Source organism: Mirounga angustirostris, unplaced genomic scaffold (assembly GCF_029215605.1).
Source record: "Mirounga angustirostris isolate CCGP_5_RB_7025 unplaced genomic scaffold, mMirAng1.0.hap1 SCAF_16, whole genome shotgun sequence".
In the NCBI taxonomy this organism is placed as follows: domain Eukaryota; kingdom Metazoa; phylum Chordata; class Mammalia; order Carnivora; family Phocidae; genus Mirounga; species Mirounga angustirostris.
In genome coordinates this window covers 51,895,245-51,921,218 of record NW_026991724.1, presented here as the reverse complement: position 1 = coordinate 51,921,218, position 25,974 = coordinate 51,895,245, and the positions used below count along the sequence as shown (strand labels likewise).

Below are 25,974 nucleotides of genomic sequence, written 5' to 3'. Positions count from 1 at the left end.
AGCCCCCAACCACCCAAACACATAGGCCTGGTCAAGAATGGCAGAACCGGAACCCCCACCTCCAGTCCCGGTTGTATTTCCTGGGACCTCCTTACGTGATGCAGGGATATCCCTGCAAAGCCATCCTGGGTTGCCTTCCTTCTGTACCCACAGTTGGTAGAGGCGCCACGAGGGTGGGCACCAAGTTTCGGCCTCATATTCTCCCCCCACAACCCGAGCCAAAAATGGGCAAGAAGACATAGAAACCACAAAGGAATGTGAAATGTGCCTGCTTTGTAGAATTTCCTAAGCGCAAAATGCTGATTTCAGAAGCATAAATACCTTTATACTGCAACAAAACAAAACACGGACATGGTTATACTTCGCTAAAAAGTAAACACACACACACAAGAAACCAGCCTTGAGGGACAGGACCAGCGGGGACCCCTCCCCCGTTCTCCCCCCCCATCCCCCGCCATCTACCACCTGCTCTTTGTGGTGCCTCAGGAGGTTAAGTTGATAAGAGGTCAGGTTTAAGTCTGGTATCAAGGAGGGAGGAGGGAAAAACCACATTGCTCGTAAGCAATTCTTTTTTTTCCACAGAGCTCCTGGGAAGGGTTTCCCCGGCTCTGGTTTCTGTCCTTCCCAACGGGGCCCCCCCACCTTGTCCTTCCAGCGCAACACCCTGCACTTTCCCACTGGGTGGAGAGAAAAACACAACCAAACACTTTTGACTCATTCCCTCCACAACACATACCTAGTGAGCACCTATTGCACCCTGGGAGACCCCCCCAGTAAAGAAGCACACCACACCTTCATAAACAAATTCATCTATAACGTAATCTCAGCTGGTGGTAAACGGCTAGGAGGAGATCATAATACAGGATGAGGGAGAGATGGGGAAAGGGAGGTTTCAATTTTAAAATAGGGTCCTGGACAGAGGTGACATTGAAGCAGAAACTAGAATGAAGTAAGAAGAGAGCCATGCAAATATGTGGGGGAAAGCACCTCAGAGGGCTGAGGGAACAGTAAGTGCAAAGGCCCCGGGGCAGGAAAGTGCCCGGTCAGCTCCGAGAACAACTAGATCACTGTGTGGTGTGTACAGGGCATTAGTAATGATGTTAGAAAGAGAGTGGGGGTGGGGAAGAGGCATGGGAGGACTGTGGATTTTGTTCTAAGTGCTCTCAAACTGGGGTTGGGACCCATGGGGCACGAGGCAGTCCGCTCAGGAGCCCAGAAGTTGCCCATACAGTTCAAGTCAAACAGCTAATCCAGATGCCCCATCCCCTAGTGCTGAGTCCTTCCCATCCAGTCCACTGGCTACACCAGCATCAACAAAAACACACCCACTGTGGTGAAGGCTGTTGTGTGTTCCCCCAAAACCACGTTTTCCTCCTAGGTGCGCTGCGGGACTACATTTCCCAGCAACCCTTGTAGCTGGGTGTGGCCACGTGAGTGCACTCCCGCCACCAGGAAGCAGGTGGAAGCAACTCGGGCACTTTCCAGGCCCGGCACATGACCTATTCCTCCATCCTTCCTCATCCACGGCGGGCCCCAGACTTAGGGGAGGGCAGAGCCACAAGAGGGAAGGAGTCTGGTTCCTCAGTTCCTCCCAGGAGGCTGCCCGACAAGAAACACCCTCGCTGGTCTATAACATACGCAAGAAGAAAATTTTATCATCTTGAGCCTCCGCGAATAAAGGGCTATTTGTCACAGCGGCTAGCAGGACCCCCGCTAACTCACATACCCACCAAACGAAGGCTGATCAACTTGGCAGCCTGCTCGAATGAGGAACCTCTTGCAGAAGTTCCAGAAAGGGAAGAGAGGGCAGGGGAAACTGAGTCTCTGCATGCTTCAGGGTCTAAGAGGTGTGCCCGACTCAGAAGAGCCTACAGCAAAGCTTCAGGGCCGCATCTGGGGCCCAGGACTTAAGTGTCCCCAAGATGCTCTCAGCCGTGTCAAGTTTGTCTTTTGAAAAGAAACGTCAACTCCATGATCAAAGCTCAGCTTATATCCCCAGCCTGATACCACACCAAGGATGAGAGCCCCAATTTATGAACCACCAGTACCATTCCCAAGGTACTGGGCTACCCCGACGACCCAGCATAGTAGCTCCCTTTATCCCACAGGTGAGGAAAGCTGACACCCACAGCCGCTGACCTGACAACAGGAACTGCGGGTCACCACAGATGTGCCAGGCAGGCATTTAAATACTCAATTTATCTACGGGCCCCAGGAGGTGGGAGCCTAGAAGAGAAGCTCAGTGAGGCCAAGGACTGTACCTGGCACTGGGAGGTGTGTAGGGAATACCAGTTGAATAAATGAACAAACAAACAGTTCCTATTTTCCCTTTTCCCAGATGAGGCAATGAGGCTCAGAGAGGGCATGTCACTGACTTGAGGTCACCCAGCAAATGGGTGAGGGGACCAGGTTTCGGGTCAAGATCCAACCCCAAGCACTTGCCCTGCCGACTCTGCCAGTCTGTTTCTAATGCCCCTCACCCCCAATCCAGAGCCTGACCCGGACCAGCTAAAAGCCTCAGGGCCTTTTCTTAACTGTTCTCAACTACCCCCCCCCACCCCTGCCACCCCCACCCCAGTACACTTTCCTTCAGCTCATTCACATCCTCCCAAGTTCCTTGCTCACTAAGTATTCATTCATTCAGCAATTAAGGACTAAGACGCATGTGTGCCAGGCTCTGTTCTAGAAACCACAGGGAGTTGGGGGCAGAGAACGGCCATGAACAAAACAAAGATCCCTGTTCACCCAAAGCTTACGCTTTTGACCAGGGTGAGGATGGACACAGAAAAGAAGGGTAATATAACGTATTATACTACATATTTACAAGTTAAACTTCCATATATTTAATTTCTATCTATTAAATAAAAATGTTAACGCTCACTATAAATTATATTTATAAATATTAAAATAGAAATGCCATCTTATGTACAGAATTATTTATATTAAAAGCATTTACAAATATTATAAAATATTGATAGATAAAAAGATCAATAAAATGTAAAATAGATGGTATGTCAGAAGTTGCTAAGTGCTATGGAGGAAAAGCAGAGAGATAGAAGGACCAGGGATTTGTACAATTTTAAATAGGGTGATAAAGGCAGGCATGGGGGGACGCCTGGGTGGCTCAGATGGTTAAGTGTCTGCCTTCGGCTCAGGTCATGATCCTGGAGTCCCGGGATCGAGTCCCGCATTGGGCTCCCTGCTCGGCGGGGAGTCTGCTTCTCCTCCCTCTGGCCCTCCTCCCTCTCCTGCTCTCTGTCTCTCATTCTCTCTCTCTCAAATAAATAAATAAAATCTAATTAAAAAAAAAAAAGGCAGGCATGGGTGAGGAGGAGGGAGCCACAGAGCAGGGGGACAAGCAAGTGCAAAGGCCCTGAGGTGGACAAGTCAGGACATGCTTCCTGACTTGAGGAAGGAGGCCAGTGTGACTGAAACAGAGTGAGTGAGAGTGAGTTGTTAGTGGAAGATGAGGTTAGATTGTAAGCCAGGGACCAGACTGTGTATAATAACAGCCAAAAGGTAGAAACAACCCCAGAGCCCATCAACAGAAGAATGGATGAACAAAATGTGCTTGATCTGTGCAATGGAGTACTACTCAGACTCAAAAAAGAACAAAATTCTGACCCGTGCTGCAATATTGATGAACTTTGAAAACATGAGGCGAAAGTGAAATAACCCAGACACAAAAGGACAAATATTGTAGGATTCCACAGAGACAGAAAGTAGATTAGAGGTTACCAGGGGCTGGTGGGAGGGGGACTGGGGAGTTGCTGAGTAATGGGTACAGAGTTTCTGTTTGGAATGATGAGAACATTCTGGAAATGGACAGGGGTGATAATCACACAACACCGTGAGGGTACTTAGTGCCACTCAATTGTACACTTAAAAAAGGTGAAAATGGTAAATTTTATGTTATGCCTATCTTACCATAATTACAAAGCAGCTAACGCTTTACTCATATCATGTTGGATATATCAGGCACTGTGCTAAAAGCTGTACATATGTTAATTCATTTGCTCCTTCAATGACTTTAGAGAGGCACCTTCTAAACCAGGGAAGAGAGAAATATGATGCGAGTCACCTATGTCATTAAAAATTTTCTAACGAGGGGCGCCTGGGCGGCTCAGTCGTTAAGCGTCTGCCTTCGGCTCGGGTCATGATCCCAGGGTCCTGGGGTCGAGCCCCGCATCGGGCTCCCTGCTCCGCGGGAAGCCTGCTTCCCCCTCTCCCACTCCCCCTGCTTGTGTTCCCTCTCTCGCTGTGTCTCTCTCTGTCAAATAAATAAATAAAATCTTAAAAAAAAACCAAACAACTTCTAGCGAAAAGAACAAGTGAGTTTAAATGTTAATTTAATTTAATTTAATGAGGGAGAGGGGCAGAGGGAGAGAGAGAATCTTAAGCAGGCTCCGTGCTGCCCAGCATGGAGCCTGACATGGGGCTCGATCTCTCACCACCCTGAGATCCCGACCTGAGCTGAAATCAAGAGTTGGATGTTCAAATGACTGAGCCACCCAGACACCCCTAAACATGTTCATTTTAATAATATATTGTATGTAACCTGATATTTACAAACATGATCATTTCCATGTGTAATCAATATAAAAATATTAATGAGAGCATTTATCCCCCCTACGCACTTCGTTCTAAGACTTTAAAATCTAGGGTGTATGTCACACGTGGCCCGTGCCTACTGCACTGGACAGAGGAGCTCGCGGCCACTGTAAGGACTCTGGCTCTTACTCTGAGTGATGGGAGGGACGTGAGCGGCCTCAGGTTACAACAGGGTCCCTCTGCCGTCTGCGGGGCATGGGGTGGTGGGAGCACCAGGAGGAGGAGGAGAGGTGATGGTGCAGGTGGGAGGTGACAGTGGCTGGGGGCAGTGGAGGGGGGGAGACGAGGCCAGATTCTGGAGATATTCTGGAGGCAGAGCTCCCAGGCCACACTGTGGGACTGACCTGGTACAGAAGAGAGGAGAAGAAGAAAACACCCATTCGACAACGTGAATATACTTTTTTTTTTTTTTAAAGATTTTTATTTATTTATTTGACAGAGAGAGATAGCGAGAGCAGGAACACAAGCAGGGGGAGTGGGAGAGGGAGAAGCAGGCTTCCCGCGGAGCAGGGAGCCCCAAGTGGGGCTCGATCCCAGGACCCTGGGATCATGACCTGAGCCGAAGGCAGACGCTCAACAACTGAGCCACCCAGGCGCCCGACAACGTGAATATACTTAATGCTACTGAACGGTACACTTCGAAAGGTTTAAGATGGTTAAGTTTTATGTTATGTGTTGTTTCCTAGAATAAAAAAAAAATTAAAATTTAGGGGCACCTGGGTGGCTCAGTCATTAGGCGTCTGCCTTCGGCTCAGGTCATGATCCCGGGGTCCTGGGATCGAGCCCCACATCTGGCTCCCTGCTCCGCGGGAAGTCTGCTCCTCCCTCTCCCTCTGCCGCTCCCCCGCTTGTGCTTTTTCTCTCTCTCTCTCAAATAAATAAAATCTTTTTAAAAAAATTAAATTTAAATTTAAAAGAGAGAGGGCGCCTGGGTGGCTCAGTTGGTTAAGCGACTGCCTTCGGCTCAGGTCATGATCCTGGAGTCCCTGGATCGAGTCCCACGTCGGGCTCCCTGCTCAGCAGGGAGTCTGCTTCTCCCTCTGACCCTCCTCCCTCTCATGCTCTCTGTCTCTCATTCTCTCTCTTTCAAATAAATAAATAAAATCTTTAAAAAAATAAATAAATAAATTTAAAGGAGAGAGAGAAAGAAGCATCAGAGATGATGCCAAAGTACTGAACGCAGGCCACTGGGAGGATCACACTGCCATTGAGAGACGGTGACAGCCCAGAGGGAGCAGGCTTGGTTTGGGTTGGCTTTGGGGTTTGGTTTCGGTTTTTGGTTTCGAGGGTGGGCGAGAGATGGGGAGCTGGGTGTTGGACACGTTGAATCTGGGGTGCCTAGTAAACAAGCCGGTAGGGAGCTCAGCAGAGGGATAGAGACTGGACACAAAGTGCCAGAAACCAAGGGGGAAAGGGAATAAGATCCCCGCCCTGGCAAGCCTGCCCTTAATCCCACTACCTGACATTTATGGGAGTTGGCCTCTCTCTCCCAGTTCCCACAGATCTGGCCCCACAAGGAGCATCTGCCTCAAGGGCAGGCCCGCCTCTGGCCCATCACTCCATCCCCCCTTCCTCCCTCAACACCAGCCACAGCCCGATACAGACTCCAGGCTCGGCTGCTCTCGGAGAACGGGTTTCGAGAAGCTCACCGCCCACTCGTGCCGCCCACCCTGCTTCCTCGCCTGCAGACCCCGTCAAGGCTTGACACGGCTGCTCATTAGAATCGTCTAGCAACGAGCGGAGAACACAAGTAGTAAATATAATCCAGCAGAGTGCAGGAAGACGCCGAGCGGTGCGTGCACCATGCAACCCCTACACGCAATTGAGTGGGTCCCGATCCTTCCTTCAAAACCCCGGAGGTGAGATGTGTTCCGAAATGCAGCTTTTCTGCAGGCTCTGCAGGTGGATAGAGTATGCACACATCTCTCCTCGAACACCCTCAGCTCCGAGGCGGCACCTTGTAATCAAACACTAGTATTTCTGCAGCCAAACATATGAACAGTCACACGCAGCACAATAAAGACAGACTATAAACAGCCTGGCTTCAGGTCAGGTCTTGCTGCCCACCGAGGCCCCGTGGGTGAGCCGGCATCCCTGAGGTTGGTGGTGGCGTCTGGACGGCATGCCTGGCTCGCTGGCTCTCCTAAGAGGGGGAGAATCTCCGTGAGCTAACCCGGGGAGGCTCCCCGAAGGCCCAGCAGGAGGCAGCCCACGGGCTCTGGTTTAGACAAACCGAGCTTCAACTCCCCGCTCTGCAATGCTCTGACCCTGGGCAAGTGGCCTCATTTCTCGGGGGTCTCGGTCCTGGGGGACAAGGAAGGATCTGGCTGTTCCCCTACAGGCCTTGAGCGAATGCAGGCAACAATGCCAAGTGCAATAGTAAAAGCAGCTAAGCTCTACTGAGCCTTACTGTGGTCCTGGTGGGTACTAGGCTCTGTGCTGACAGCATCGCAGTGACAAGGACCCTTGTCACACTCCTGGGGGGAAGGCGGCTTCTACTTCTAGCCTCCTTTTTTTTTTGAGAGCGAGCGAGTGGGGAGGGGAGAGGGAGGGAGAGAACCCCAAGCAGCCTCCAACAGGCTCCAAGTCCAGCGGCAGAGCCCGAAGCGGGCGGCGATCTCATAGCTCCTAGATCACGACCTGAGCCAAAGTCAAGAGCGGGACGCTCAGCCAACTGAGCCACCCAGGCGCCCCTACTTTTATCCTCTTTTAAAAGAGATCTGGAGAGGGGCGCCTGGGCAGCTCAGTCGTTAAGCGTCTGCCTTCAGCTCAGGTCATGATCCCGGGGTCCTGGGATCGAGCCCCACATCGGGCTTCCTGCTGGGTGGGAAGCCTGCTTCTCCCTCTGCCACTCCCCCTGCTTGTGTTCCCTCTCTCGCTGTGTCTCTCTGTCAAATAAATAAAATCTTAAAAAAAAAAACAAAACAGAGATCTGCAGTAACCTGCCTGAGGAAAGAGAGCTGGGACACCAAGTCCAAGATGATCTGACACAGGCCTTAAACACTGTCTAAAACTTGGGTCAGGCCCGTCGGGTCGACTTGTTCCGATGCTGATCCCCTCCTCACTCTGGTAATAATTCAGTCAAACACCAACCCCTGTGCTCTCTGCCTTCCCGTGAAATCTTCCCAAACAAAGCCCCACAAGGGAGGTACTATTAGTTTACTCCTCAACAGCACCCCAATGTGCCCCACACTGATGGGGAGCCCACACATGGGGTCCCCAGACTGATACAGTACGTCTCCTGATCCAGCTAGCTCTAAGGCCACCTGGGACGTGCCAGACCTCCTCCACCACCTAGAATATTCTCTGGCCTCTCCACTCCTTTTTTGGTTCCTGTGAAAGCTTCTCCTTCCTTTGAGCTCAGAGGCAGCTCCAGAAGCTGGCCTGGGACTTGAGGCCTGAGAATCATGTAAGCAGCAGGACCCAGGCTGTTTCTCACCAGTGTCCCTAGGGCCCGGCAGGGGCCTGGCACCGAGCAGCCACTCAATAAATCCTGGCTGCTGTTTGCAAGGGGTGAGAATGGTAAAGCCTTTCTGGAATGCAATTTGGCAGGGCTCACCCAAGTCTAAATGCACGCTTCCCTCTGCCTTAGCAATGCCTCTTCCAGGAATCTGGCCGGTAGAAACACTCTAGCACAAGTGACTGAATACAAAAGTGTGGATACAGAAATGTTAGGTCGGGTCACTCCCCAGCTCAAAAGCCTCCCATGGCTCCCACCTTACTAAGAATCGAAGCCCACAGGGTAGTCGAAGGCACAAAATGAAAACTCCAGAACAACAAAGAGGTAGCATGAATCAGCTAATAATGGAGAGAAGATGGGATACTAAAACACTCATTTAATCTTAAGGCGGCAGGGGATGAAAAGAAAAGGCACAAAAAAACATAGGCAATAAACAGAAAACAAATGGCAAGATGGAAGATTTAAATCCAGCCACATCAATAAGGACCATAAACGTAAATGGTCTAAAGGGGGCTGATCTCGCTGAGCAGACTCACATGACTGCCAAGCCCTTGACATGCAGCTAGTCCAAACGGAGATGTGCTATGTATAAAATATACACCAATTTAAAAAATTTAGTCGGGGGAGAGGGAGATGGTATAACAGGTGCTGGCGAAGATGTGAAGAAACTGGAACTCTTGGGGCGCCTGGCTGGCTCAGTTCATACAGAACGCAACTCTTGACCTCAGGGTCATGAGTTCAAGGCCCACACTGGGCATGGAGTCTACTTTAAAAAAAAAGAAAGAAAGAAAGAAATTGGAACCCTGATGCATTGCTGGTGGGAACAAGAAATGGTGTGGCCACTGTGAAAATCAGCAGTTCTTCCAAGTTCAAAACAGAACTCCCATAGGATGCAGCCGTCCCATGCCCAGGTATATGTCCAAAAGACCTGAAAGCAGGGACTCAGATGATGTACATCAACGTTCACAGCAGCAGTATTCACAATAGCCAACAGGTGGACACAACCCAAATGGCCATCGAAGCATGAACGGATGAACAAACAGGGGTATATACAGACGGACTATTATTCAGCCTTAAAAAGGAAATAAACACCAATCCAGGCTGTAGCATGGATGAACCCTGAGGACATGACGCTGAGTGAAAGAAGCCAGACACAGAAGGATGAATACTGTATGATTACACTTCTGTGAGGTGCCGAGGGAAGGCAAATTCATGGGGACAGAAAGGAGAACAGAGGCTCCGAGTGGATGAGGGGAGAAGGCGTGTTTAATGGGTAGAGAGTTTCTGTTTGGAATGAAGAAAAAGTTCTGGAATGGAGAGTGGTGATGGTTGCACAATGCTGGAAACAGACTTGACACTGAATCATACCCTTAAAAACAGTTAAAATGGGGGGCGCCTGGGTGGCTTGGTTAAGCGTCTGCCTTCAGCTCAGGTCATGATCCCGGGGTCCTGGGATCGAGCCCCGCATCGGGCTCCCTGCTCAGTGGGGAGCCTGCTTCTCCCTCTCCCTCTGCCCCTCCTCCCACTCCTGTGCACGTACCCACGCGCTCTCTCTCCCCAATAAATAAAATCTTTAAAAAATAGACTTAAAATGGTAAATTGTGTATGTTCCATGTATTTTACCGCAATAAAAAGAATGTAAATATTTCAATGATTTCTACATTGATCACATGTCAGTATAATAGTATTTTGGATATATCAGTTTATATAAAATATACTCCCTTTAGTTTTCCCTGTTTCTTTCTACTGTGCCTACTAGAAAGTTTAAGATAACATGTAAGGGGCGCCTGGGTGGCTCAGTGGGTTAAGCCTTCGACTCTTCATTTCGGCTCAGGTCATGATCTCAGGGTCATGAGATGGAGGTCCGCATCAGGCTCTGCTCTGGGCGTGGAGCCTGCTTAGGATTTTTCTCTCTCTCTGCCCTGCCCCACACCCAAGCCCTCTAAGTAAATAATTAAGTAATTAAAATACAATAAAATAGTGTGTAAGCGGCTAGCATTTTATTTCTACTAGACAGTGCTGGTCTCAACATTCCAATCATCAGATGGAGACTTTCAGACTGTATGTTATCTGCCAGAGACACACTTTAAATGTAAAGACACATACAGGCTCACAGCAAAAACTGGAACTAAACTATAAAGGGCCTCGGCAGAGTGGAGGTTAAATGATTTAGGGAAGGCTCCTTAGCTGCTAAAAGAATGGGATTCTAGGGGCACCTGGGTGGCTCAGTCGTTAAGTGTCTGCCTTCGGCTCGGGTCATGTTCCCAGGGTCCTGGGATCGAGCCCCCCATCAGGCTCCCTGCTCAGCAGGAAGCCTGCTTCTCCCTCTCCCAGTCCCCCTGCTTGTGTTCCCTCTCTCGCTGTGTCTCTCTCTGTCAAATAAATAAATAAAATCTTTAAAAAAAATAAAATAAAATAAAAGAATGGGATTCTAGACTACAGACACGGAACCAACTCTAAGACATTTGTTCAATTTAAAAAGTAAGACGTCGGGGAGTGGGGGGCAGACGAAACAGGTCACGGGGACGAAAAGTACAGCATAGGGAATATTGTGAATAATATCATAACAACTCTGTGTGGTAACTACACGTACTGTGATGAGCATTCTGTAACGCAAAGAATCGTCAAATCGCTATGTTGTACTAATACAGGTGGAAACTCCTATGATATTGCACGCTGACCATACTTCAATAGGAAAAAAAGATTCAGATCAATAAACACATAAAAGTAAGGTGTGGAAGAATCCACACAGTCTGTGCGATCAAAGGGAAAAAAACAAGAAGAGCAGCTGAATGAACCCCAAATTCCTCGCAGAGTCTCTTGGTAGAGAGGGAAGGAATGGGGGGGCAGTAAAAAGACGATCACGGTGTTACTTACACGCCTTTCTTCCTTGTATAATTCATACACAGCCACCCCCAAAAGCTAAGAGTGAAGGAATCCTATTTTAGCCTTGGGGCCCCACGTGTCCATCCCATTTGCAGGACCCTGGAAGCAACTCAGACACCGTTCGATACCCACCGGACACTGCGCTATTCAAGTGTGTGGATCCCCCCCGCCGCCACCCCCTTCCCCGCCCACCCGGGGGAGCTTGTCAGAAACCAACTCGGGTTTGAGAAACTGTGGATCTCGGGCACAGCCCAAGCTGTCTGCAGCAGTAGGTCCAGACTAAAGGCTGGCTGGTAACAGTAACAGCCCAGAGCAGAGACGGCAATAGACTGCAGCACTTACAACATACTTATGAGGCACCACACATTTGACCACACGTGAGCTCAATCAGACTCCACGGAGGGTCCCACCGGCTAGGTATTTTATTTTGTTTTTTTATTTGTATAGATTTTATTTATTTGACAGAGAGAGACGCAGCGAGAGAGGGAACACAAGCAGGGGGAGTGGGAGAGGGAGAAGCAGGCTTCCCGCTGAGCAGGGAGCCCGATGCGGGGCTCGATCCCAGGACCCTGGGATCATGACCTGAGCTGAAGGCAGACGCTTAACGACTGAGCCATCCAGGCGCCCCCAGCTAGGTATTTTAGATCTACGGCCCCGTATCTACGATTCCAACCTCCAAATGTCTCTGACAACCATCCTTTTTCTTTCTTCCTGTCTCACTCCTTCGGGGGCACGGCCAGGCGGGTATTCACGTTACCCGGTGTGGGCTCCCCGTCTGAAATATTCTGCATTTCCAAACACCTACGAGGCCTACCGGGGACTGCCATAACTGCAGTGCTTCTGTTGACGGGTGATGTCACCGAGCCTCTGCGGGGGAAGGCGTCGGGCCCCTCTCGCTGACTGATGGGGAAACTGAGGCTCAGAGAGCTGGAGGGCCCTGGCTCCCCGGCTCGCGGGCGGCTCTGGGCCAGCGCTGCCTGGAGTCCTGACCCTCCGCCCCTCGAAGGTCTGGCTGACTCACATCAGCTCACAAGCAAGCTCACAAACACATCCGCTGTCTGGAGGAAGCTGGGCGGCCTCCTCGCTTATGCTAATGAAGACACAACAGAGGGTAAAAAGAGAAAGAGGAGGGAGGGATGGTGCCCCGCTGAGCCCGAGCCTCCGCTGGCTCAGCTGAGGCGCAAACTGGATCTCAGGGCAAACCGGGGTAAGGTTGAGGGCGGTGGTGGGGGGAAGGGCAGCTTCCGGGATTGTGGGCTTGCTCATGGCGGGGGGGGGGGGGGGGGGGGGGGGCGGGGGCTGTAACCAGGAAGCAGCAAGGTTCGCGGCTAAAGACCTGGGCTGTGGGGGGGCCAGACCACCTGGGGGGAATCTGAACTCTGCTGGTTAACAGCTGTGTGACTGGGCAAGTCACTTAACCGCTCTGGGCCTTAACTTTCTCATCTGTAAAATGGGGATGCTCACTCACCTACCTCCGCAGGTCCTCCTGTGCAATGAGTCAGTACCTGTAAAGGGCCTAGCCCAGTGCCTGGGACGGTGCTGGCTGTTACTACTGTTGCTATAGGGACAACCTGCGTAAAGCTCCTAACTGGATCCACAGCCCCCTGAAATCCTTGGCCAAATGCTGGGATGTGGAGTCAAGTGTGTGGTTCTCTGGGGAAAGGCCTGACTGGCCTCTGAACAGGTTCTCAAAAGGACTTAAACCTCCTTCTCCCAGATTGAGAACAACCACATGCTCTTAAGACCTCGGCCCCCCAAAAATAAAAGGTGACTCTCCCAGGCAGGAAGGCTCGCCCCCAGCCACCAGCTGGCGACACTGTGGGCCACCCCGCACCCCACCCCAGGCCACCTCTGCTCCTGTCCCCAAGCAGCCCCATGCTGGCCCCCGGAACTCCTTCCCAACTGCACATCTTTCTTCTGCCTTCACACCCTGCTCCTTACCTCCTGACCTTTGAGAAAACCTCACTCCTGAGCCCCACCCAGTACCACCCCACCTCCTGCTCTTCTAGAATCTTCTTTCACTCCTTTCCTTTTCTCTCCTGAGGCTCTAAGCCTGCTCAGCTCCTAAAAAACCGATCCAATGTGCTCACCTCACGATCCACGTAAAGGTCGCCTGGCCCTCACTGCTTCAGTAAACCCTGATTACAGGCTTATTCTGAGTCAGGTCCTGGGGATGATCCTAACACGGAAACAAGCTCAGTGAAGTGAAGGAAGTGGGATGCGGTTGTCAAGGAAGGCTTCCTGGAGGAGCGGGTATATAAGCAGAGGCCTGCTGGAGACAGGAAGGAGTTGGGGAAGAGCACTGCAGGTAGAGGGCACAGCAAGGGCAAAGGTCTGGAGAGGCAGGAAAGAGCTTGGGGCACTGAGAAGGCAAGGTGAAAGAGGTCGGGGAAATCCAGGCCACCAGACTAGGGTTTTGTCAGAAGAGGAGACTTACCTGAGGGCACTAGGGAGCCGAAGAGTGTAGTAAGATTTTATTTTTCTTAAAGGTCTGGCTGCCAAGAGCTCTCGTCTTCCTGTCTGTCTTCCTTCCTTCCTTCCTTCCTTCCTTCCATCCATCTATCCATCCATCCATGATGCCATCCTTCCCCTTCCTGTAGCTCCTCACCGTATTCCAGTCTGGCTCCTGCCCCTACCTACTTCTCAGACCCAGGAAGCCCCCCTCAAGTCCATTTAAGCTAAGACCTTTCTAGAAGCTCTCTCCCTTTGCTCCTGAGACAGGGACGGTGCCTGATTCCAACCCTCCTCTCCCTCTGTTTTGGCCACAGAAGTTCTGCCAACACATGGTTTGAGCTGATTCTGGACTCTCTCCTGTCCTCTCCCTGGGGAACCTTCCCCATCCCTGGGACTGATCACTCAGTGTCACCATCTCTCACTCGTGACCCTGACAGCTCATCCATTCTGCATCTCTCACCCCTCTGCGTCCCTCCACCACCCACGAGAGTGTTAGAGCCTCACTCTCTGGGATTTGTGCTCCTCAAACTATAGATGCCTCTACCCGTCTCAAGAAGGGGCACCTGCATCTATCCAGTTGCTCAGGCTGGTGACCTTTGTGCAAAACATCCCAACATCTACCAACCACTGTGCCTTCTCTCTGCTGGGAATGGCCTTGAGCCCAAAGCCTGCCCCCAGAAACCCCCTCCTCCAGGAAGCCTGGCCTGATGCCTCCTCCTGACCTCCCCCAGCTCAGCAGGCATCCCCGAGATACGGATCTCACTTTGCAGGGAGGATGGGTGTGTTTGTGGCTTCCCTCCCTCCCCTGTTCCCGAGGGCAGAGCTCTGGGGCCAGGCACACAGGTGACCCACTGTGTGGGTCTGAGTTAATCGGAGGCATGTACCTGGATTTAAACCTTTGCTCTGCCAGCGGCTAGCTGTGTGACCTTGGACAAGTCACTTCACTTCTTGCTGCCTGTGTGACCGGGAAGTGGTGGCAAGCCAGGGGTCTAGCCCTGGGGAGAATTTTAAGCCACGATGATGGCCCCAGATGGCGCACCGCAGCAGAAGGAACAGATCTCATGGGCAAGGAGCAACATGGGTGGCGGCTGAAGAGCAGGCCCAGAAGTTGGCTCAGTGTGCCCCTGACACATGGGGATAATGCTCCCCTGCTTCCGAAAGGTCTAAACAAAACAGGACTGTGGAAGGGGGGCAAGCTCAGGCAAGGGCAAAGGGCTGGCCACAGTCCTGATGTCCCCCACAGGCTTGATTCCCACTGGCGAGCATGCAGGGATCGCGGACTAGGCATTGGGGAGGTGGCGACGGCAGGATAGACAATGTCCATGGAAGGAGGGTCCAGTGTGGCTGGAAGACCCATGGCTCCCTGTCCCAGGTGAGGTGCCTGCATGCTGGGGCCCTGGGATGGGCACTTTTCACAAACACCTCTGTTGATCTGGAAGCAGGTACGTCACTGTTTTGAGAAACAGCATAGGGATTCCAAACACAGGCTCTGTACTCTCCTCTCTCTACCCCTGTGATATGCCCACCATTCAGTCAGTCAGTCACTCAACAAACATCGGGGCTCAACTGCGTGCCAGGAGCTGAGAACACGGAGCACACTGTTTCTGTCCTACTGCAGTTTAGAGTCTAGTGAGAAAGCCAGGCCTGAAGAAGAGCTCACAGAAGACCTACTACATCCCAAGGGGGCCACGGGGGGCCAGGCAGTGAACTGGGGCCTGGGCAGGGTAGCCAGGTGAGAGATGTTTGGAGGCTGAGACATCCTGGGGAAGGGGGTCTCTCTCTGCTTCCCTTGCACTCCTGCTCCATGAGAAAAGAGAAGGCCTTCCGGATGCCCACAATACAGCTGAAGCTTAAAATGATGCCGCTGAGCCAGAGATGCTCAACTCAAAGGACCACACACCGTAATAGTCTGTACAATTGGAGAAGGGGTCACGTGGATCCACCTCGACTGACAAAGAGGACCAGCGCCGCCGAGCAGCTGTGGGCAGGGAAGGGCAACAAGGGGACTTCTGGGCCGTGACGTGAACGTTCTGGATCTTGATGGGGGTGTGGGTGACACAGGTGGCCACGTTTGCCAAGACTCATCAAGATGCACACTTCGACTCCGCACTTAATCGCATGTAAATTATCCTTCACTGACAGGACGGGGGGGGATGTCATGCACACGTATGTACGACTCTTTCCCGCGAACACAACAGGGAAGTCACTGGGCACATTCTGGGGAAAAGTCGGGCCAGTGTGGCAAGAGTTTGGCAGGAGAGGGTAAAGAGCTACGAAACCCCTCACCCAGCCTGGGGGGGCGGGGGCTCCATGTTCGAGGATGGCTGAGGTCCTACAAAGGACAGGAGGGAGGTGTCAGTGCGGTAAAATGTCACAACCCCTCGGTGAGGCAGGAGCTGTAGGCACCTGCCTGCCCAGCACCACACAGGGGACAAGAGGTAGCACCCATCCTTTGGAGAGGGGGCTCCTGGGAGCTACAACCTGCAGGTGTCCTGGGGGGGATGGACCACCCTTTGCCTCCAGGTTGCAAAGCAATAGGGACTCCCCCCCAGGGCCCCAGGGGTCATGAATGAGGATCTGGCAGCCGCAGACAGACATTCTCCTCTCTCTCTGCTTCCAAGGCTGCCAGGCTGGGGCCTAGGGGACCCAGGCTGGGAAAAGGGGGGGTCACCTAGAAGTCAGCAGCCCCCTGCAGCCCCTCCAAGCATAAGAAGCACTTGGAAGGGGAAGTACAGAGGGATGGAGTGGCCAAGAGGAGGGGACAGAGGCGGCTGAAACTGGCCGGGGCTCCAGGGACCCTTCCTTTTACCCTCTTACCCCTAGAAAGAACATCTGGTTATACACAGTCCAAGTACACACAGAATAATTAACAAAAGCGACAATGACAACGACCACCACCGGCTGCCGAGCGCCTCCTCGGAGCCAGGCAATTGTAGAACGCTTTTCCACGTGCGACTTACAAAAGGGATGCAAAGGCTCTCAGAGGAAGCGTCTCTTATTATTCCTGTGCCCCTGGTTCTCCAACCTGGGTTTAGAGAACGGAAATAACTTGCCCCAAGTCATAAGATTAGAAGGGCAGCAAGAGGATGCAAACCAGGGTAGCCGACCCAGTTACCCTCACCTCCGGGATCATCCTGTCCATCAGCCTGCACTGGCCCAACTTCTCCGACTCGCCCGTTACGGGGACAATTTCTGCACCAAACAGCAGAACCGAGGCCACACTGTACATATCCAGGGGTAAATCCCAAACCTGTGTAATCGGAAAGAGCCCCTAGGGTCCAAGGCCCGGGGTGGCCAAGACAGGGACCTCACCAAGATCCCAAAGAAGGGAACACAGAGAAAAGACAATCTGGCCAAAGCCCACTCCCCGCCACCTCAGTTTCCCCAACCTGGGAAATGGGCTTCATGTCTCCTCCCTCACAGAACAGGACAGATCCTGGAGATGGTGAAACCGATTCTGGACCCCAGAAATAGCAATACCATTAGTAATATAATTGAAATGATATAACATCTGGAATTTGCTTAAAAGTATCTAGCAGAAGAGAACAAAAAAAAAGTGCAGAGTAGGGGGTGGGGTAACAGAAAAAAAAAAAGATCAGCAGAAATCTGTTGAAGCTGGTGATGGGCACAGAGGGGCTGATTATGCTATTCTCTCAACGCTCGACGGGTGCTTTAAAATCTCCATGCTAGGGGCGCCTGGGTGGCTCAGTCGTTGGGCATCTGTCTTTGGCTCAGGTCATTATCCCAGGGTCCTGGGACTGAGTCCCTCATCGGGCTCTCCGCTCGGCGGGAGGCCTGCTTCTCCCTCTCCCACTCCCCTTGCTTGTGTTCCCTCTCTCGCTGTGTCTCTCTGTCAAATGAATAAAATCTTAAAAAAAAAAAAAATACATATATATATCTATATATATATCTATATATATATATAGATATATATATATAAAATCTCCACGCTGGGGTGCCTGGGTGGCTCAGTTGGTTGGGCGGCCAACTCTTGATTTCTGCTCAGGTCATGATCTCAGGGTCACGGGATCAAGCTCTGCATCGGGGGGTCGGTGTTCAGCGAGGAATCTGCTTGAGATTCTCTCTCCCTCTGCCCCTTCCCCCTGCCTCACTCTCTCTCTCTCAAATAAATAAACAAATCTTTAAAATGCCAATATTGAGGGGCGCCTGGGTGGCTCAGTCGTTAAGCGACTGCCTTCGGCTCAGGTCATGATCCCAGGGTCCTGGGATCGAGTCCCGCATCGGGCTCCCTGCTCCGCGGGAAGTCTGCTTCTCCCTCTCCCCTCCCCCTGCTTGGGTTCCCTCTCTCGCTGTGTCTCTCTCTGTCAAATAAATAAATAAAATCTTTAAAAAAAAAAATGCCAATATTGATTGCCCACGGTTTAGGGGGAAGACAGTACGGACCTGGGTATCAGATCCCACAGGAGACTTTACTACTTTTCTTAATCACCATTATCATCATCATCACATTTTTTTTTTTAAGCAGGCTCCATGCCCAGTGTGGAACTTGAACTCATGACCCAGAGATCAAGAGTCATATGCTCTACCAGCTGAGCCAGCCTGGAGCCCCCAGGGCTAACATTTTTTGAGCACCTGCCATGTGCCAGGCATTGCGTTCGGCACTGAACGTCCGTGAGAAGCCGGAGGTGGTCTTTCAGTTGGGGAAACTGAGGCACAGGGTGGGGAAGCCCTGTCTGTTCCCAGGGTCACGCCGCCACGCCTCATGCCAGAGCAGTGCCCTCTGCTGCCATGCGGCTTACTATGCCAACACTGTTCCCCATGTGCCTTTGGGGAAGACAAGAAAGACCTTTCAGAGTGCAGAAGTCAGCATGGGTCCCACGGCAGAACAGTAATCACAGTGAATATAAGGGCAACATCCGTTGCTAGTTTCCGAAAGCCTACTGCAGGCCCAGCTCGGGACAGCGATGCCCCATTCAGCCCTCACAGCAGACCCTACAAGGGGAGCCATCGTGGGCCCATCTTACAGATAAGGAAACTGAGACCCAAAAGAGGGATCATTTGGCCTGGGTCACACTACAATTAAGTGGAAAAGCAAGCCTTCCCTCCCCTGCCTGCCAATTAGGGTTCACAGCCAAAAATCTGGCAGGTCCCGGCCCCAGGGGAAAGAACTGCCAAAGAAGGACAGCTAACACCGCCAATAATCGATAAGGCTATCTATGCACTTTATGGGTGTTAGATAATCCTCGAGACCTTCCAAAAGTTGGCACTGAGATGAACCCATTTAGTAGAGGAGAAAACGGAGGCCCAGAACCAGCAAGCTCCTTGCCTGCCGCCATTTGACCAGCAAGAGGCGGAGCAAGGGTTCCAACCCACAGACAGTTGGCTTCCCAGAGCTTGGGCCCTTGACCTCCATACCAAGTGGCAAGGACACAACGCAGGCCACGGGCAGAAATGAAGATGCCAGGAGGTCACAAGAGGCAAAGACACCAGAGCAGGAGAGGAATGACTTCTTCCAAGCACATCTGCAAAGGTACCTCCGAGGAGCAACTAAATGACAAATCGCAGACTCTTGATCAGGGATCCCACTTCTAGGAGTACATCCCACAGGCATACCTAATTCCCAATGACCCGGGAATGCCGCCTTCCAGCACCGTGCATTGGGAAACGCTTCTGCACGCGTGTTAAGTACACGAGGATTCACCCACACCACAGAGTAGCACGCAGCCAAGAAAAAGAGGGAGGAAATCCTCCCTCTGCCGTGCAACACAGTCTCCCAGGGAAAGAAAGTGAAAAAAAGCAATGTGCAGTGCAATGAGGAGGGCATGTAAAAGAAACATTCTTTTTAGGATTTTACTTATTTGACACAGAGAGATAGAGAGAGAGCATGAGCAGAGAGAGAGAGAGAGGAGGCTCCCCGCAGGGCAGGGAGCCCGATGAGGGGCGCGATCCCAGGACCCTGGCATCATGACCTGAGCCAAAGGCAGCCGCTTAACGACTGAGCCACCCAGGCGCCCCAAACCAATATTCTTTTTTTTTTTTAAAGATTTTATTTATTTATTTGAGAGAGAGAGAATGAGAGACAGAGAGCATGAGAGGGAGAAGGGTCAGAGGGAGAAGCAGACTCCCCGCCGAGCAGGGGAGCCCGATGCGGGACTCGATCCCGCGACTCCAGGATCATGACCTGAGCCAAAGGCAGTCGCTTAACCAACTGAGCCACCCAGGCGCCCCCAAACCAATATTCTTAAAGAAAAACACACCGTTATAAAAGTGAGTGCACAGAACATCAGGGACTGGGGAGCTGCCTCAGGGCAGGGGTGGGGGGCTGAGGGGCCAGGGGCGCCGGGGGGGAGGGAGGAGGGAAAGACTTACCATGTTTGGTATTTTGAATGTCTCATGTGCATGTACCACTTAGGGAGAAAAAAAAAAACAAACCACAGACAGAAAGAAGCTGCTTCCTCCCTGGAGCCCTCACAGACCACCCAGACAGAACTGCTTGAATCCCACAGCAGCAAACCCAGCCCGGAGACAACACTTGCCTCCAGTCTCCTCCTGGACTGGGTCCCTGGCACACAGTAGGCCCTCAAGGAAGCTTTAGGAATAAAAGCGCCCTCCGCTGCCAACAGATTCCATGCCACCACGAATGCACAAACTCTGGCACAAAAGTAATTGTCACCAAATGAGAAATGTCTTAGAAAACGCTCTCTCCGCTGGGGGACTCTTGCATGTCACCGAGACACAAAGCCTTTAGTCGATGGGGACAAAACTCTAATGCCTGGCACTCCAGGCAGGGGAGGACTCAGAAGGAACAAGGAGGGAGGGAATCCTTGGGGACAATTCAACCAAACATTTCCCATGTGTCTCTGGGGTGAAGCATCCTACTCTGGGCAGCCAACTCCGGGCAGCCCCTCCATGTTCCAACAGGGGGGACAAAACTCAGATATGACAAGGGATAGTAGGGAACAAATCATTCTGATGGGGGGGGTTGTAACATCACGGATGTAGCTCAGGTCACTTCTTTCCATTGAGACGGTGCGTGGCAGGGGAAGACCCAAAAGAGACAAGAGCAAGATAACCATGCCCCCTACGCCTCTCCCAGCAGGGCGGGATGGGGGGGGGGGGGAAGGCAGCCCCTCACTGCTTTCCAAGCCCAGGCCCGCTGGAAAGGAATGCCATATTTTCCTGTTTCCAATTAACTCCCCCCCGCCACCCCCCCCCCCCCCCCCCCCCCCCCCCCCCGCAGCAGCCCTCTGCATTCTTGAGACCAGGAATCAAGACAGCACAGGGAGAGCTGGGAGGCCCTGGCGGGAACTCCTCACTGGTGGCTAGGCCTGGGGCTAAAAGGCGGCCCCCAGGAACCTGGGGAACCCCCCCCACCCCAGGACCCTCCTACCAGGGCTCAGTGATGGACACTGACCCCTTCCACAGCTTTTGGGGGTGGGAGGGGAAGACCCCACGATCCCAAGGGAAGGCTGGGGGAAGGCCCCAGAGGCCTCTGGGAGGAAAGTCAGCAGGGAGGGGGGTGGAGCCCAGGCCTGTCCCTCTAGGGCCTTACTCATGCTTCTCCACTCAAAAAAAAAAAAAAAAAAATCAGTTCCTATTTTCAGGAAACACTCAGGCTTGAGGGACCTGTATGTGCCCTACAGCCCCTCTCCTCCAACCCCAAAGGATTTATTATGACTTACGCCTCTCATCTCGGGAAGACAGGACAGCAGCTAAGGGACAAGGGCTCTCTCCAAACACTGTCTCCCCAGCCCTGCTGACAAATGTGGAACCCCTCTCCCACTCTCTCCCACCCTCTGCAGTCTGGGTTGGAGTCCCCTCCCAGCCAAGGAACGGGCTTTCCACAGGCTCAGTTTTCTCATCTGTAAAATGGCGAGATTACCCTGGTTACCCTCTTCACTGGGTGAGCTGGGCCCTCCCCGGTCCCTCTCCCTCAGCAACCCCACCCCCATGTTTATCCAGCACCAGTCTGTGCTCAAGGGGAAGGGTCCCCGTTCAGAGAGCTGGCAGGCAGGGGGCACGTCACGGATTTACAGATGGCCCTCACCCCCCCCGCCCCGGGGCCACAGGGACCTCCTCCAGGCCTTTTGCTACTGGTCCTTAAATGCCCAGCACCCAACATTCTTCCCCACCCCCTACAGGCACGCCATATCCCATCTGCTGAATGACAAAAATAACACGTTTGGATAATACCTTCACCCACCTCAAGGTCAGTTAAGGGAACTATAACTATTGTCACCTGCAGATGAAGAAACTGAGGACTAGGGACTCAAGTGACTTGCCGAAGGCTACAGAGTGGGGCAGGGGGTCTGATGCCAGCCACAGGGAGAATGGGCAAGAAGGTTCTCTGCCAGGGCACCACAGAGGGTGGCAGGGCAGAGTGACCATGAAGGTCCCCAACAGCAGCTCGGCGTCCCTGCTGGCGGAGCTTAAGTAGCAGAAGCCGGGCCAAGTCCCAGCTCAGGTGCAGGAGAAGGATGACGGTGGGACCAGCTCCTGGGTGTCCCCCAGTCCCCCACCCAGCCAGGCCTGTGGCACCTCTTCCCAGCCCACACACCTCCAAGTCTCAGCTCTTCCCGGGAAACGCTCTGCTCCAGCCGCGGGTGAAATGATTCTGCTCTCAGCCCAACGTCCAGGTGTCTTTACCCCTTCCCAGAAACCAGCATGGGGTGGGGAGTAGGGGGGGCATGCCGGACGACGACGGGGGACACGACAAAAGCTTCTTCCAGGTTACTATGATATTTGAGACCCAAGTCAACTGAAATCAACAGGACAAAGTGCCAAAGAGGGGTACAGGAGAGCTTAACAGTTTTGAGCTGAGTTGGAGAAACCGGAAATGGTTGCAAATTGGCGCTGTGTGACCCTGGGCAAGTCGCTTAATCTCTCTGAGCCTCCATTAGCCTGTCTGCAAAATGGGACTAATAACTGTCCCTACTTCCTCCTGGGGCTGTGGCCAGTGTGTAGCAGAAGCCAATCCGTAATGCTCCCCGGGTAGAGAGATGTTGTTATTTCCGGCTTCTGGGAGTGGGGGAGCCCTGGGGGAGGGTGGGGGTAGGTAAACATGCCCCTGAAAGTCCCACCAGACATCAGCACGAGGGAAGGGGATGATTCCTGAACTGTCCAACTCCCCTGTTCTCCCGCCACCCCGCAGGTCAGAGTTGCCCGAGCCCCTTACGCCCACCCCGGGTGAAAGCGCACAGAAAGAACCAGCAAACTGTGTCCCCCCACAGGCGCCGGCAGAAAGGAGACGTGAGGGAAACGCAAACACTCGGTACATCCCCAGATGGTTATTATTCTGTTGGAGGGCCGTGTGACAAAAGGGGCTGATTGTCCGGACATGAGGTTGGGCACGGACTGCAGCCCACGGTCTGGGAACACCAGAGGGCTCGGACCTGTCACCCCGGCCTCCCGGGGAGAGCTGACACGGCGGCCTCTGACCCCACCTCCCAGGAAGTTCAGCTGCTCAGAACCACAAAGCAAAACAAAGGGGCGCGGAGAGGAAGGAGCCACCGTACCTTCCAATCGCCGCTGGCCCCCGAGCCCCGAGCCCCGAGCCCGGAGCCCGAGCAGGAGCCCCGGCGCGGCTCCTCGCCCGGTTCTCTGCTGGCCGCGGACCGAGGCCTGGGCAGCCCCTGGTCCCCCGTCTCCCCGCGGCCGCCCGTGACAGGAGCCGGGGAAGCAGCCGAGGGGCAGCCAGGGATGGGAAAACCAGATGGTTCCATCCCTCCTCCCTCCTCCTCCATCCCTCCCTCCGGGTGCCCGCGGGCCTGGCCGCCCTCCGCAGGGGCTCGGGGAGGCCGCGGGCCCGGCTCGTCCGGGCTCACCCCAGGGAAAGGGTTGCCTTTGTCTAAAGGTCACCACCCGAGCGCGGTGCCCGGGCTGGGCCTGGTGCCTCCCATTCCCAGGCCGAGAGGGTGGAGACGGGGGGCCGCCCCAAATCTCGGGAGGTGACAGGGGTAAGGCTCCCCTCCCTTCCCTCCCCCTCCTCGTAACGGCCCCCTCCGGGACCAGCCAGCTAGCGGGGGAGGGGGTCAACTCCCTTCAGCGCTGGGGGGGTGGGGGACCAAGTCAACTCCTTTCATTGTTTAGGGGCGGTGGGGAGGGGGAGACCCAATGGCCTCCTTCCGCATCCATCCCTCCCCAGCCTGCCGGAGGCCCCGTTTCTCCCGGGCACCCCCGGCAGGGATTTGGGGAGGGGGCGCAGAGGACGGGCGAGAGGGGGAGATGAAGGCTCGCCACCTCCGGCCGGGAGAGCACCAACCGCTGCCCCATTGCCCTCTTCTTCTCGGAAAGGCGGGGAGCAGGGTGAGAGGAGGGGGGCCCCCCGGGCCGGGGGAGGGGGTCTCCCCGCCCCTCCCCCCGTGGAACGTTAGGTCTCGTTTTTCCGCCGCTCCATTGTATCCCCGGCAGCCGGCGGGAGGGCCGGGGAGGCACCGGGCGCCGGGTTTGGGCAGGGGAGCCGGGGGGGGGGTCCCCGCAGGATCGGGGCGGCGGTGATGGTGGGAGAGACGCGGGGGGTGGGGGGGCTGCCGGGGGCGGTGGGCGCCGAGCAAAAGAAGAGGCAGCGGGCGCAGCGCCCCGGTTGGGGGGCTGAGTGTGTGAGTGTCGGGGGGGTGGGTTCGGCCCCGGCTCCGGCTCCCCCCACACACACCCTCGCCGCCAACCCCCACTCCCCCCTCGCTTTTGCGCCCTGTCACAGCCCCGACTCGCAGGTAGAGAGAGTTAAGAGATTTAAAGAGAAATTGCTACATTGTGAGAAACTCACCCTGATGTTTGAGCAGCCGTCGGCGCGGGGTCTCCGAGACGGCCCCGCACGGGCTGCAAAGGGAGGACCCAGAAGGGGCCGACCGGCCGGGCCGGTCAGCGCACTGCCTGATCGCATGGCGGCCGCCCGGCAGCCTCCGCCAGGCCCCTGCCGCCGCCCCGCGCCGCGGCCCGGGCGCCCCGGACCCGCGCGCGCTCCGGGGAGGACCCCTCGGGTTTGGGAAAAAAAAAAATTTTTTTTTTAATTAAATGCAGAAGAAAAAAAAAAAAAACCTTGCAGGTTTTGTGTCCGCCCCCCCTTCCTCCTCCTCCTCCTCCTCCCTCCGCCCTCGCCGGGGGACGGGCTTGGGGGAGGCCCCGCCCCGCGCTCCGCACACCAGCCCCGGCTCCGGACGCCGAGCGGCGGGCCCGCGAGCGAATGGGAGGCCGAGGACGCCCCGGGAGGGTGCCTTCCGCGCCAGCGCCGCCCCCTCCCCAGCCAAACCCCCAGTCTCGGGGGTTTGGGGTCGCGCCTTCGCAGGCTCTGGTGGAGGCGGCCGACTGCCTCGCACGGTGCTCCGGGTTGGGGGGAAAGGCTAAAAGGATTCGCGCTCCCGGCCCCCGGGCGCCCTGCCCGTTGGGGAAGGGGCGCTGTGCGCCGGACGCGGGGGACAGTCGCCGGGCGGGAGGACGCGCCCAGGGCGGGTGCCGAAGGTTCGAAGAGGTAGCGGGAGTAGAGGATAAAGAGTGGCCGCCTCGCCGGTGGAACCGCGGAGGAGCCGGGATGGGAGCGAAAAGGGTGGAAGGCGGCGGGGGGTTTGGGGCGACCGGCCCGGAGGGACCCCGGGCATGGCTTGATCACTCACCTCAGTCGGTCTTTGCCGACCTGCGACGGCCCAGGGGGGAGGACGCCAGGAACGCGGGGTCCAACTTCAGAGCCTCCTCGAGGCCTCTCGGCCCGCGCTGATGGGATTCCCAGAAGCCCCAGGACGCCTCGGTGGTGTTGGGTCCGTTTCCGCCCCACCAGCCCGTGAGCGCCTTGCGGGCGGGACACTTAGATTCCCGCGTTCATTCGGGGAACGCTGGGTGGGCGCCTACTGCGTGTCCTGTGCCGTGCTGGGGGCCCAGCGGGGACCCAGATGGCCCGGACCGGCCTGCCCTTAAGGGGTGCACAGGCCTGGGAGACCTCTATTCGGGTCTTTTATTACCTTCTGCCTCTCCAGTACCCTAAAAAGCTCCGTGCATACAGAAGCTGCTTAATAAATGTGTGTCGAATGAATTAGTGATCGAGACCTGTGCTTTAAGCCTTCGTGTTTATCCTAGTATCTCGGTGGTACTCTTCATATTTTTTTAAGAGATCACAGAGGTTAAGGGCCCTGACACAAACCGGTGAGCCCCTGGTTCCCATCCTGCCTTTGCCGCGTCCTTGCTGTGTGACCTTGGGCAAATCACTTCACCTCTCTGTGCCTCCATTTCCTCCTCTCAATCATAGGCCTCACTTCACAAGGTCATTAGGACCAAATAAGCCCTCGTGAAGATCTGCACCTGACAGGAAGTGCCAGATAAGTGCTGACCGTTATTGATTATTATATAAAAAGTAAACATTATCAACTTCAGAAGTGATCACATGGGTTGCCCCAAACATAAGACAGTGGTGAATCCATAAATTATATAGGGGTCATACTGGAGGTATGGGACCCTTCGGAGAAGGGCAATATACACACCTAGACTTTCTTTTTATGTAGCTTGCCCTTCTATTTGCTGTGAGTGAGCCAACTGAGCTATTCCTTGTTTATTCATTAACTAGTGCCAATCACAATGTTTTGAGGCCTCAGTACCGCCCACCAGGAAGAGACCTC

General features: G+C 54.1%; 1 protein-coding gene across 1 annotated transcript in view; it reads right to left on the bottom strand.

Annotated features, from left to right (window-relative positions):
- BICRA (BRD4 interacting chromatin remodeling complex associated protein) overlaps positions 1 to 25,140 on the bottom strand; it is an 82,120-nt gene extending 56,980 nt beyond the window's left edge. The window contains 2 exon segments of the mRNA XM_054511482.2: positions 24,138 to 24,346; positions 24,982 to 25,140. The gene's annotated coding sequence lies outside the window, so the exon portion shown is untranslated.
- Between the last annotated feature and the right edge of the window lie 834 nt (positions 25,141 to 25,974).